This window comes from Thunnus maccoyii, chromosome 14 (genome assembly GCF_910596095.1).
Source record: "Thunnus maccoyii chromosome 14, fThuMac1.1, whole genome shotgun sequence".
Taxonomy (NCBI): Eukaryota; Metazoa; Chordata; class Actinopteri; order Scombriformes; family Scombridae; genus Thunnus; species Thunnus maccoyii.
In genome coordinates, this window is record NC_056546.1 from 18715995 (window position 1) to 18729531 (window position 13537).

The 13537-nt window shown below is 38.7% G+C and overlaps 1 protein-coding gene across 2 annotated transcripts in view; it reads right to left on the bottom strand.

The window, feature by feature from the left end:
* eys (eyes shut homolog) overlaps positions 1-13537 on the bottom strand; it is a 170822-nt gene that overhangs the window by 84969 nt on the left and 72316 nt on the right. The window lies entirely within an intron of this gene.

The following is a 13537-nucleotide window of genomic DNA, read 5'->3' on the forward strand; positions in this document are numbered from 1 at the left end:
AATAATGAAAATAAATGAGTTGGCTCCAATTATGTGCCTGTATTATATGTCATAACTATGTCACTGTAACTCCTTCTGTACAAACTGTGCTGTATGACAAAAGAAACATTAAACTATGCTGTATCTGTAAAGCTCAATTAGGGGACCGATTATGCTCATTTCTAGCTCTATATTTTTATTTTTTGGACTCCACCAGAATAACACGATTCACAGTTCAAAATACTCCTTATTTATCTTATACTGGCCCTTTATGCAGCCCCTCAGTTCAGCCTGTGTTTCTTAACAGGCAGTCTTAGCTCCTGTCTCTTTGAAGCCCCTCTCCCATGAGCCCACTCTGTTCTGATTGGCCAGCTTTCTGGAAGCCTGCCGAGAGGAGCCATATCAGAGTCGTGTTAAATTACTGTTGATGCAAACTCAATATTTCCTGCTTTACCGCTTCAAATTAAAAGCTTTTAAATTACTAAATGACAGGAGACTTTTATTATGAAGAATTTACAGGAAATTAATTGTGTAAACGCACTCAAGACGCATTGAGGACGGATTGGGATCCGATCACTCAGACCACATTCGGAGGTGGTCTGGGCCGCGTATGGCCACATTCTTTTAGTAGTGTAAACGCAAATGCGTCTTGGGCCACATTGAAGTACCGCCTACTCAGCTGACGTCCTCTATTTTCTGGCAGACTAGACACAGGACCCTCTGTCCAAAGCTGTTCAACTTGTTTGATAACAGGATAAACAAATTATTTTGTTTTTCATTTGAATTTAAAACGTTATCCACCTCCCATTTTTTCCTGTTTTTCTTGTTCCCCTAACCGGTTTCCCTCTTCAAATCGACAGTTAGAATAGAAATTAAACCATTAATTTTTCGCTTTTCTGTCTAAAAAAATATTTCAGAAGCTAAACGTAGCTGGATAGTTTCCTCTGTCCTGTCAAGTTGATAACTACAGTTTTTAGTTTTACTGCGCTGCTCGACATAATGGAGCTCAGGATCTATCAGGAGGACGGCTGCTTTACTCCAAACAGTTTCACTGTATGAACCTGAACTGTGTGTGTAACAGCTGAACTATTGGATGTAGAAGAACACAGAACATTAATTAACATTAGATCCTGACCGATCCTGTCGGAGATTTAAATAATCAATGAAGTTATGCTGCTGTATCTTATGCTTAAATGCACACAGTGTCTCTGAATGGAGAGATGCAGGTGCGGGAAGATCATTGCATCTCTCTCTCTCTCTCTCTCTCTCTCCCAAAGTGGAATATTCATTTATATCCTGAATATTTATCCTGTTATCAAACAAGTTGAACACAGCTTTGGACAAATAGCGAACGACTTTGGTCTTTGAAAACAGAAATGATGTCCGTGTTTATTTGCATATAGAGCGGGGAAGTGAGATCTGATCACATGCGGTCACTCAGGACGCATGTGGAGAAGCATGTTAATGCCAGGTGTAAAAAGACGCACTTAAAGCTGTCCACTTGTGATCAGATCACCCGAGACGCATGTTAATACCAGGTGTAAACAGGGCCGATGTGTCCTTCCTTGATTCGTCACGCCCCTATCACGTGATGATTCCCAATCTATGTTTTCTGCCACCTTGACTGCTTTATACTCATGTGTAACTTTCAGTAACAGATCCACCTCGTCGTTGGTTCAAGCAAAGACTTTGGTCTTACTTTTCGCTATTTGCTGTTCATCCTCTGTAGTATTTTCTGCAACTAAGCAACCAAGCGCAGAGTAGACAATCTGCTTCCTGTTTACACCAGCACGTGTATGCCCAGTGTAATGTGAATGGTCATGTGATAGGTGTCTCAGGCGTGTTATTATGGATGGAGATTTTTTCTGAAACGGTGCTAAAACGCTTGTGTGGATTGAGATCATTTTTGTTTGAAAATGCTGTTTTAAAATGAAAACGTATTGGTGTGGACGTAGTCTGAGAATCAACCCCAATGCATCAAAGCCTGTACTTCTTTGCAGTTGTCTACTCTTTGTTTTTTTTATCTGTCCATTTGTTTGACTCTGGTTCTCGCCGTATGACACAGAAAGTCTAAGATGTTTTTTTTAGAAGTTCTAAGAACAAACCAGGGCTAGTGACTGAAGAGTGGGCTTGTGTTTGACCAGTGACAAGAACAGAGGACTCCAAAGTGGATTCCCATGCTACTCTGTTTCTACATACAGTATAGTACAGTTCTTGTTGTGGGTAAGTTTGTTTTTCAGTCTTTTCCTGCTTAAAGAGGGCACAAACTGTTTAATGCAGCTTTAGCTAGTTACCATAATTTAACATTTCAAGAAGGAGAGAAAATGAGATTGTAACTTACTATAACATCACTAACATCAGTAAAACTGATAAATATTGGCTATGCTTGAGGGTATAATTTCCACTGGGAACAGTGCAGAACATGTTCTTGACACTTTTCAATATCCCAGATTTCTTTACAGTTACAATTTGATGTAAACCACTACATCCTCTTTCAACAGTGTTCTCTACTGCCCAGCTGTCATAGTCCAAATGAGGGAGTACTCTGACTTGATACAAATGCAGATGCACCCATCTAGGTTGCCTTTGGCTGTTAGCCTATGCTTACAGCAATGAGCTTCATGAGATGTAGTGAGCACTTTGGTGACTGTTTTTGCTGTGAGTTTTGCCTCTCAGGCTACGCACAGGCTGCCCTTAGCCATTTGATTGGTGGAGCTTGCTGGGGCTCTACGCAGCCCGGCAGCTGTGCCAAGAGCAGACACTAATCACGGGGGACATTTTTTTTTTTTTCAAGACTATTCTATTTACATATATTTTAATTTACAGGTGACAATATATTTTTAATACGCATTATGTGTATTATAAAATATTTCCTAATAAGACAAACACAACTGAACATAAATATGAGACAAGTACTTATATATACTGATTAAAAAAATCTCAGGTCTCCATCCCAGAAACTATGCATTCACATAGACCCCGAGATTTCACTGTGTCCCATCACATTTGAAACAAAACCTTTGCCATTGGCTATGCTACAAAAATGTACTCTATTACCACTGTGGCCATTTTCCACATTTGGATAATTTGACCTGCTGTGATGCATTCAGGGGTTAAACACCAATATGCTAGAAGCTACTAATGACTGACGATTTTTATTAAGAGAAAACCCCTGATACCACAATGTGCTCATTGAAGCTTTGTTCTGCTTTTTTTTTGATGCAGCTGTTGTTCAGGCTGGAAACAGAGGTCTCGAAGCTAAAATGAAAGAAAAGAATCACCTTTTGCCCTCAGCAATGGAATATCACCGCCGTGCTGAGACCTTTGCTCATTGAGGGGGCACGCTCTCATACTGAGACTGAACACCTGCTACATTTTAATATTTTCTTTCCTCTCTGTATGCCGTCACTTTCAAAATATTAGACTAATATTAGTTCCCCAAATGGAGCATTGATTTACATGCTATGAACTTTGTTTTGTTATGGTCCATTATTCTGTGAAAGGAAAGTCTTTGACATATATTTGATCTCAATAATTGTAATATTGGGTGGAATAGTGATTGTGGAGGCTCAATGTTACGGTAGATTGGTTTAGTTACTGTACATTAAGTACATTAACTGATGAGTCAAAATACAACACATTTTATCTATTTCATTCGTGTGTCAGATGTTGTGTAACTCCTATGTTCAATGTTTTCTTGCTATACTGTCTTGGCCAGGACACTACTGTAAAATATGTTTTTCTTTGTTGATTTAATCTCAGTGAGGCACTTTCCTCATTAAATAGGGTTATTATTATTATTTAACAATCCTATGAACAAATACATTGACAGTAAATGTGGTTTGCCATATTTATATGATGAAATACATACAGATTATAAGATAACTCAGTCTATGCATTTAGTAGTGTAAGCCCAAAGGTAAAAGTCCTATATGTTCTATACCACTATACTGGCAGAAGAAAAAGGTCAGTGACATTCACATATATCTGCCAGGGCATTTAGTTTATAAATTGATATACATCCACTATTGTATCGGCTATGTCGTCTATAAAACAGAATTATCAATTAAAATGAATGCAATGAGGACAGACTTTTTCCAACATGTCTTTGGCAATACATATTTTCAGCACATCTTTTTCAATATCATATTAGATATGTGTCAGTTCTTTTGTTGACACAGCCTCACAGTAGCTCATTAACCAACTGTTTGGTAGGACACAATCTCAATCTTGTAGAAGGTGAAGGCTAGTGTAGCATGCCATGCAAATAAAGGGGTTTGTTCTCCATCTGGCCAGGAACACCTCTGGGGATATTCTCAGCCATGGAGACCAAATGGTTTTTGCATGTAAGGGGACCACAAAATGCTTCTGCATTAATTCACTTCACTATAGTTTACTGCAAAAATCATATTTCTGCCACTTCAGGCAAACCAATTGTCCCCCTGCCTCACTTTAAACACTAAATAATGACACTGCATATTAATTGAAAAGCACAATAATACAGATGAAAATTAATCATGAAGACTTAATGAATGTAAAACATTAAGTGCTATAGTAACACAATGTTCTTTCTATTGTGCAAATACAAAAATGTGAGACATTATGGGATCTATTTTAGCTGCACAAGCACAACAACAAATGCAAAGAGATAGGTCTTGACTGCATAAACTGTGTGAGCACTGAAACAGCTGCGCAAATCACAGTAAAGCATAACAACAAGTGGCACAAATGGAAAGATGCTTCTTTTGGAAATCATTGTTGTCTGGAAGGTGCAGAGCGTTGCGATGTGGAAACACATAATCACAAAGCCAGAAGTAGGTGGTGTGCAATGCAACGCAATTCCTTCTGTATCTCATGTCATTAATGTTCACATTATGTTGGAGTTGATATGACACAAAAGCATTTTCAACATGATGCATTTAAGGAATAAAACCTGCAACTTCACTTCTTTAAAGAAAAGTTGAAAGGAAAGGAAGCAGTAATGAATGAGGCCTGGTAATCTGAGTTCTCCTACATAAGCAGGAAGAATACAGACCAGTCTGATGTGTGTAAGCGTGTGAGGTTATTTTACAGCAGCATGTTGTCACTTGCACTTGATTTAATCAATGTAAACACATAGTGGTCGGCCGTGCGTAATGGCACTGCATTCTGACGTGGCACATTGGAGACTGCAGATTTATAAACATATCTGTCCTGCTGCCTTCAGCTGCTGCAGGGATTTAATGAACTGAAGGAGAAGCTTTTCATATAGTATTACGCTGCTGTGGATAACACACTGTAAGAATCACCCATTTTAATTTATATATAAATGCAGACTGATTCACAGACATTCCTGCTTTAACCACATTAAACATTATTGTTTGATGCCAATTTAAATGCATCAACTAGTTTGGGAGTGTTTAATTAAAATAGTTAATTTGCATTAATGCTGCACATTTGTTGAGATTATTTAGTTTTCTCTTGCTGTTAAAATCACCAAAGTGTCAGCAGAGTGACTTTGTGCCAGAAATAGACGTAGATTTAGACATCTACTCTCAGCGCAACTTCTACGACCCTGTTTCAACCAAAAGACCAACAGCTCCCTTTGCGCTGCCCTATTTTAATTAACCTCCCACCTTATTGCGCCTCTCCTCCCACCTGTGTGCTGTGCACACAGCACCGGGCATCAAAATAATACACAGATGGGCAAGGAGAATTTCAAGGTCAGGAAAATACCAAACTGTCTGAGCACTGCTGGCTGGTTGTTGTGAGTGCCACAAAATTAGGGCCCAATGACTTTTAGTTTTAAAACCAAACAACATTTAAAACAACTCTCTAAATGAAAAAGATTTAGGAAACTGAAATTGACACTTTGTTATTGCTTCTCTGCAAACCAACATTGTTACTAATCCTTAAAATATTAATTATTAATGACCAATCTAAGTTGTTACAATCTTACTCAAAGGTTATGAGATGTCTTCTGTGCATGTCTCAATTCAGTGTAGTTATCAGCTCTACAGGCCAACTGATGTTTTGGTTCATTACTTCAACTACATAATAGTACAAATAACAACATGACATTTCATCTCCGTCCTTTCAAAAAATAAATGAATAATTAAACTGTTAATGATTAAAAGTTTAGCAGATTACATAGAGAAACTATTTTGTTTGTGGACTGTAGATACATTTTGAACAATCAGATATAATCACTGTTCAAAAATAACTGCTTGGATTGTACTTGACTGTGAACTAATGGCATCTAACATGTTTTAACAAAGGTCTTTGTTCAACAGTCTAAGTAAACATATTGTATTACATGCCATTACGCTCAGATTAGATACTGATCTGACTGTTTAACATGTTCAAAGTTCAGATTCAAACCTCTATAGTAAATTAAACCCTATAATTATTTGGGGCTTTTTGCCTTTTAGACAGGGATGAGTGGATGCATCCTGGACAGACTGGAAAACAACGTTGGAGGACATGGAACGAAGGTCCCAGATCAGATTTAGACCCAGGATGTTGCCATTTATATATGCAAACTGTTATCTGTACAAATCCCCCCGCAAACTGAGCAAAGACATTGAAGCCTATAGATTGTGTACAAGATTCAGAATCTGATGATACTTGGCCTTGTACCGTAATCTGTGTTGAGTGATGCTATGCATGTTTGTTTCATTTGTTGTGGTTGTCGGCCAGTAACCCTCAACCTAACCTCTACCCGAACTCTCATTTTCAGGTTGCTCTTCTATCAGGTCTGGCACTCCCTGCTGAGGCTCCCTCATTAAGAGGAAAGTGGAACATCTGTGCTGGACAGGCAAGATGATTTAGGCCTCCTGGCCAGTGCCTCAGTGGAGAGTCACTGCTACAGAGAACAAAAACTTTGTACTCTCCACAATTAAGAGAGGATAACTGCTTTCCTTGTATTTTCTTTAAAGAAAATTCTTCCACCTAGCTCTGGTTTTATTCGGGCCTCCAGGTTCTCACAGTACACCTTTGTAGACAAAACTCATTTCCACTGGGGCTGTGTTTTACAAATCCTTTTAATGCTACTCCCAGTAGGCACATCCTAATGGCTGCCTTTTAGTTCCTGTTGAACTGACTAACACCAAAATTACCACATCACTCTTTTCTGAGACTGATATAGTCTAGTGGGAAAACTATGACCGCGCACTTTGTAACACATTCAGTACAGCAAGTCTGAGAAAGCTGATCATTAAACTGAGTGTTAAAGTGCTTATCTTTAAAAAAAAAAAGAAAAAAAAAGACCCTCGTCATCTGCTATCAGAAGTTGTCATAAAACTGGCCAAGAAAAGTTTTACATCTATCGTCTACTGGGTGTCTTTACATAAGATACCAGTGTCCTTTCTGTTATCGATTGGCTAAAAGTAGCATGCAGCCAAAACTTTAACACAGCAGAAAAATCCCATCCAAAAACAGGAAATGACAAAGCTAATTTGTTTCTTACAGTATATGTTGATTTAAATTAACATATAAGAGTTTTTTACCCCATTAGTGTGAGTAATAAAAATAAGTTATTTGGTTTCCAGTGCTTCTGATGCACCATACTGGAACTGAAACAGAACAACACAACAATCAATATTCATAAATCTCTACACTGATTGGTTGGCTGTATTGCTGACCCACCCCCTTCCACGACATACCCTATCCTAAGATCTGAGGGCTAGATTTGCTAAGGCTTTTGCTCCCGTTTTTTCGTGCCAGATTTGACACACTCTGTTTCTCAGTCTCTCTCCTCATTGCATATGCATTTAAGGGAGGAAATAATAAAATAGATAATAACAGATAATAGGAGGATTCATGTTAAAATATGCCTCTAAAGAATAGGTATAAAGATAGCACAAATGGGATTTACAAGAGACACAAGGAAAGTTGCAGTGGAGAAAAGAAATGTGCACTGCAAATTTGCTTGTATATAAATATTATTTGAAGGAAAAATTAATCAAGGATATTATTAATGAGCATAATATCTGATGACTGTAATGCAACAGATAGTGGAAAAATAGTGGATGTTCATTAAACTTGAATATGAACAGGCTGCAATTGTGTTTTTTTCCTTTGTAAAGACATTAATAGTTAGCATTACCTCAGTATTAATTTATAAAATATGATAATCTATATTAACACCATCTCCAACTCCACCTGCTCTGCTCTGAACTCTTACTGCTGATCACTTAATCAAGATCAAGTGATCTTGATTAAGCGTTTTAATCAAGATCACTACATTACTATTTTTTCCAAGCTTGGTGACCTCATAGAAATCCCACTGCTGAACTGTGCCTGTGAGCTGTCCTTCATTCGCAGTGTGCATCTTGGAGGGCTGTCTCCAGCTGACTGCATAATGAGCTGCTGTCTTAGTAAATCAGACACTGAATACACGCAGATCGTAGCTGCAAACTTAATGAAAACTGCTGCACATATTTGTGCCTTGCCATTTTCTAGATAAATCTGGCCCTGAATGTAAGTACAACCTTTGTTTGTTAACATGAAAACTCCACATGGCACCTTAAACATCTCTAACTGAAAAATATATGCCATGTCAAGACGAATGATGTTTTCCATAAGACTCTCCCTCTTTAACAGCATAACCTTCATGTCTACCCTGAGGCTTTTTTTTTTTTTTTTTAAATGGTGCAGCTGCCACATTGCAATGATTTCCAACTGCAGCCATGTAGAAGATGAGAGCATGTGGACTCAACTGAGCTGCAGTTGGAATGTGGACCATGTGACCTTTGGGCTGTACACCATTTATGGACTGGAGCTAAAAACATTTTTATTTCATTACTCAAGATTCAGTCTCTAAAAGAGATTAAGATTTTGAATTTTGATGCTTATACTGCTGCCATAGTATTTTGTGCCAAGTACACAATCATTTTCTTATATGTACCATCTCATCCCATATCCTTCCGGCGCCATCTCAGGTGGCAGCCCGTCACAACCACTTCTACCCATTTGTATTCATTGGCTATTTATTTTAGCTTTCAGCATCTTTTTAGCATTTTTCTTCTTTTAGTCTTATAAAGAATGCATCTTGCACACTTTTCACACTTTTTAAAAGTTTTCCTGCTGTTCCTACTCATCAGGATACTTTTTTCACCTGGACGATATGCGAGCACATGTCAGGGGGGTTTACACTCCGTAGGAAATTCTCTCATGGCGAACAGTGTCTGCCCCCGAGGAATACCACCAACATATTCTGGGTGAATTAAGGAGGAAATACCATGGCTGCAGAGCAGGGATTTAAGGGCGAATGAAGAAGAGGAGATACAAGGCATATCTCCCTTCCATCACTATAGGAAATGTGAGAAATGTGAGAAATGTGAGATTGCTGGTGAATAAGACAGACGAACTAACAGCACTGGTGAGGAGACAGAGAGAATTTAGGGAGAGCAGTATCATCTGTTTTATGGAGACATTACTCCATGTAGATATGCCGGTCTACAACTTCACCATCACCGGCTTCGAGACAATATGGGCAGAGATTGAAGGATGAGCGGTAAGAAGAAAAAGAAGAAAGGAGGGGGCTTGCCGTTCTCATTAACAACAGATGGCGTAATCCAGGGCATATTACTATTAGGGATAGAGTCTGCAGCCCAGACATTGAACTTTTAGCAGTGGGCCTACGTCCCTATTATTTGCCAAGGGAATTCTCACATGTTATAATGATCGCTGTTTACATTCTGCCATCGGCTGACGCGACCGTAGCGTGTTACATCATCCACTCAGTCACAGCGAGGCTCCAGTCATAGCACTCCAGCGCTTTCATCGTGATATTCAGGGACTTCAACCATGTGACTCACTCCTCCACCATGACAAACTAAACCCAGTTTGTTGATTGCCCAACCAGAGACAATAATACCATGGATTTACTGCATGCTGACATTAAGGATGCATACAGCTCCACAGCCCACCGCCCACTTGGCAGATCGGATCACAACCTGGTCGACCTCTCACCCCAGTATAAGCCTCTAGTCCAACAGCAACCTGCAACCACCAGGACATTCAGGAGATGGTCGCATGATGCAAATGAGGCTCTGAGGGGCTGTTTCAAGGCTACAGACTGGGAGGTTCTAACCAAGCCATACGGCGAGGACATCGATGAGCTCACACATTGCATTACAGGTTACATTAACATCTGTGAACACTGTGAGAGTCATGATCTTTGATTTCTCCAGTGCCTTGAACACCATACAGCCTTTTTTGCTGGGAGACAAGCTCAGGTGCATGTGGGTGGACACTCTGCTTGTGACCTTGATAATGGACTACCTGACCAACAGACCACAGTACATGAGACTAGGGAACAGGTTCTCAGAGACAGCGTTGAGCAGCACCAGGGTCCCCCAGGGAACCGTCCTCTGTCCCCTCCTGTTCACCCTGTACTCCTCCGACTTCAGATACAACTTGGAGCTAAACGTCAGCAAGACAAAGGAGCTACCGCAGGAATAAGCCTACTCTGACCCTTGTCTCCATCCATGGAGAAGATGTCAAGGTAGTCCACTCCTACAAATATCTTGGAGTACACCTAGACAACAGGTTGGAGTGAACTTAGAACACAGAGGCCCTTTACAAGAAGGACCAGAGCCTTCAACATCTGCAACAAGATGGTTGTATGTTATATCAGTCATTGGTATCCAGTGCCATTTTCTACACAGTGGTGTAGTGTGAAAACTGGGGATGCTAACAGACTGAACAAGCTTGCTAGGAAAGCCAGCTCCATCATGAGAAGTGGAATTAAGCTGGACCTCCTGAGGGTGATGGCAGAGAGGAGGATGCTAACCAAGCTGGTGAGCATTCTAAACAACACCTCCCATCCCCTCCACACAGGCTTGTTAAACAGAAGAGGACCTTCAGCAACAGACCAAATGTTCCACCAAGCAACACAGAAGGTCATTTCTGCCGGCGGCCATAAAACTCTACAACTCCTCCCCTCTCTGCCACAACATGGGATTAGGCTTTCCGTCATGTGCTTTCCCCTTTCTCACAAATAACTCATAACTGGTTAAGAATTGCACTACATAATTATTATAGTTCTGCACAATGTATAATAATAATGTTTCTATTGCACACTGTATAATAATGATAATTCCACTCCTATCAATTTTTTTTTTCATATTTCATTATATACTATGTACATAATCATCACACATGGGTTAATAACTATTTTTTAAATTTTTTTCACTACTCTCATATACTATGTATATAATTACTGCACAATGTGTAATAATGAGCTTCTCTATTTTACTATTAAACTATTTTATTTTATTCTATGTTGTGTGTGATGTGTGCTGGACGGTGCTGTTGTAACACTTTAATTTCTCTCAGGATTGATAAAGTATTTCTTATTTATGTTGATAACCATATCAAACTTCATCTCTTTAATGTGGTTCATTCTAGTACCAAACTCTTCTAGCAAAACACCATGCAAAATAATAAATAATGAAAGCCCAATGGACAAAAAGGCTAATTGGTGTTGATTTTATAACAAGTTAACTTTGATAATGTTTACTATGTGGTGGCCGTCTTGAATGTGTGAGATGAGATTTTCCTATGGCAGTAAATCTGGCAGACATAGGCAGACAAATTCTAATTTAATTAGGCCTGGGAATAATGGAAGGCCTTCAAAATTTCCTTGACAAATAACCTACACTGAATGGTTGATAACAATTCTGTAAAATTGTTGTACTGGGATCAAGCCATGGGTTGTATAGCAGAGCTGTGTTTGTTGAGTAGTAGCTATGTAGGATGGATTTATGGTGAAAAATAATGCAGAGTAGTGAGTCACAATGCTTGTGTGAAGTGAAAACGACCAAGCCCACGCAAAGCTCTTGGTGTAATGTATGCAGCCAGCACCTAATTTCTTATTCCTCTCCAAGGAAGCCTTCTGAAACTAACCCAGCCACTCTATTTATATCTGGCAACATCTTTTCGTCTCTGCACTGACAGAGCCATTAGGTACAGTACAACACAACCCTATAGCATCGTAACCTGCACACTGATAAATCTGAATGTTAAAACACAATATAATTTACAGTTCCTCAGCTATCAGGAAGCTTACTGATAAACTTCCTAACAGGTCATTCTAACAAAGTAAATGGCCATTTTTATTGCTCCCTGACTAAAATGTGGCTTTTAAATTGAACATGAAATAGACTTCATGTGAGAACTCAAGTCTGAGTGGATGTGTTTGTCTGTGTGCATTTGAAGGAGAAGGAGAACAATCAGTATGTTTTACATGGACAAAATTCAAATGACTAAATAAAAGTAACACTTTCATTTTAAAGCTGTTACATTTGCAGTAATCAGATTTTATCAGTTACCCACATTTACTGATTTTTTATTTTTTATTTTATGGAGATCATGTTAAAGTGATACTCCAACAAAAATCTGTCTCAAACCTGTCTAACGTGCATTTAGCTTTATATTTGTTAATAATTGGTAAAATATGCCAGTGCATGCCCATGGTGAGAATATGAATACACAGTGTAAAAGTTAAAAAAAAAAAACCCAAAAAACAGTCATTTTCAGTTATCTTTTTCACAATGAAAGCTTGTCATTTGAATTCACTGTCACAGACATGTATTCAAGTTGACCGTTTCTGTCAAGGATGAAACTACCACCTTTTGATAGCCAAATTTGAGCTTCACTCAACAGCTTCTGACACATACCTACAAACAATGCACGAGAGGAAAACCTGCTTTGTTTGTCGATTTATGAAGACTCTTTTGCATGTAGGGACATCCTTGAGCAGCATGCAAGAGCAACAATTTACAAAGCTCAAAACATAAAATATATCATGCATTTGGACCATGCCCCTGAATCTGTAATGCACCTCTGGATCTGCCTTGCTCACCAGATTGTAAAATGGCAATTAGCTTATGTTAGGTTAGCATCAACAAATGTTTGCTTCTATGATTTGCATTTCAAAATTTGACAATAGTTTGCACAAGTAGCACATACTGTAGTCAGTTTGTGAGTGATATATGGTAAATATGATATTTTTAGTTAGGCTTGTTAGTGAAACCTGCTGGTAGAGTTAGCACAAGGTTTTCATACATTGAATTTCTGTGACTTAATTAGCTTTTTCCTATTTACAGTTGTAACACATTGTTGAATGGTAACACTGACTGCTCCTTATGACAGTGTGTTCGCTGTGACCACAACATGCTAAATATTAACAGGCATTTTTAAAAGGATTTTTATCTTTTGCCATGGTAATGGGATCTAATGGTCTTACAGATGACTTGTTTGGACAATTAAAAAAAATTAAAAAAATAAATAAAAATGAGCTACTGCATTGCAGAAAGGAGGTATAACAATTTAATCAAGGATAGACTGCAACGACATGTCACATGTAGTAAGTGCTGATTAGTACACATTAGGCTAATACAAACTGACCAAAAATAACCCACTTAAGAGTTTTTTGTCTTATAAACTATAATTGACCGATGGCTGGTGATTTTCAACTGGGTCTTGTCCCGGTCCTGCAATGCATTGTTTCTATAAATAATCATCATATTAGGGGGCAGTAGACGGTACATACACATTAAGGATACAGCTC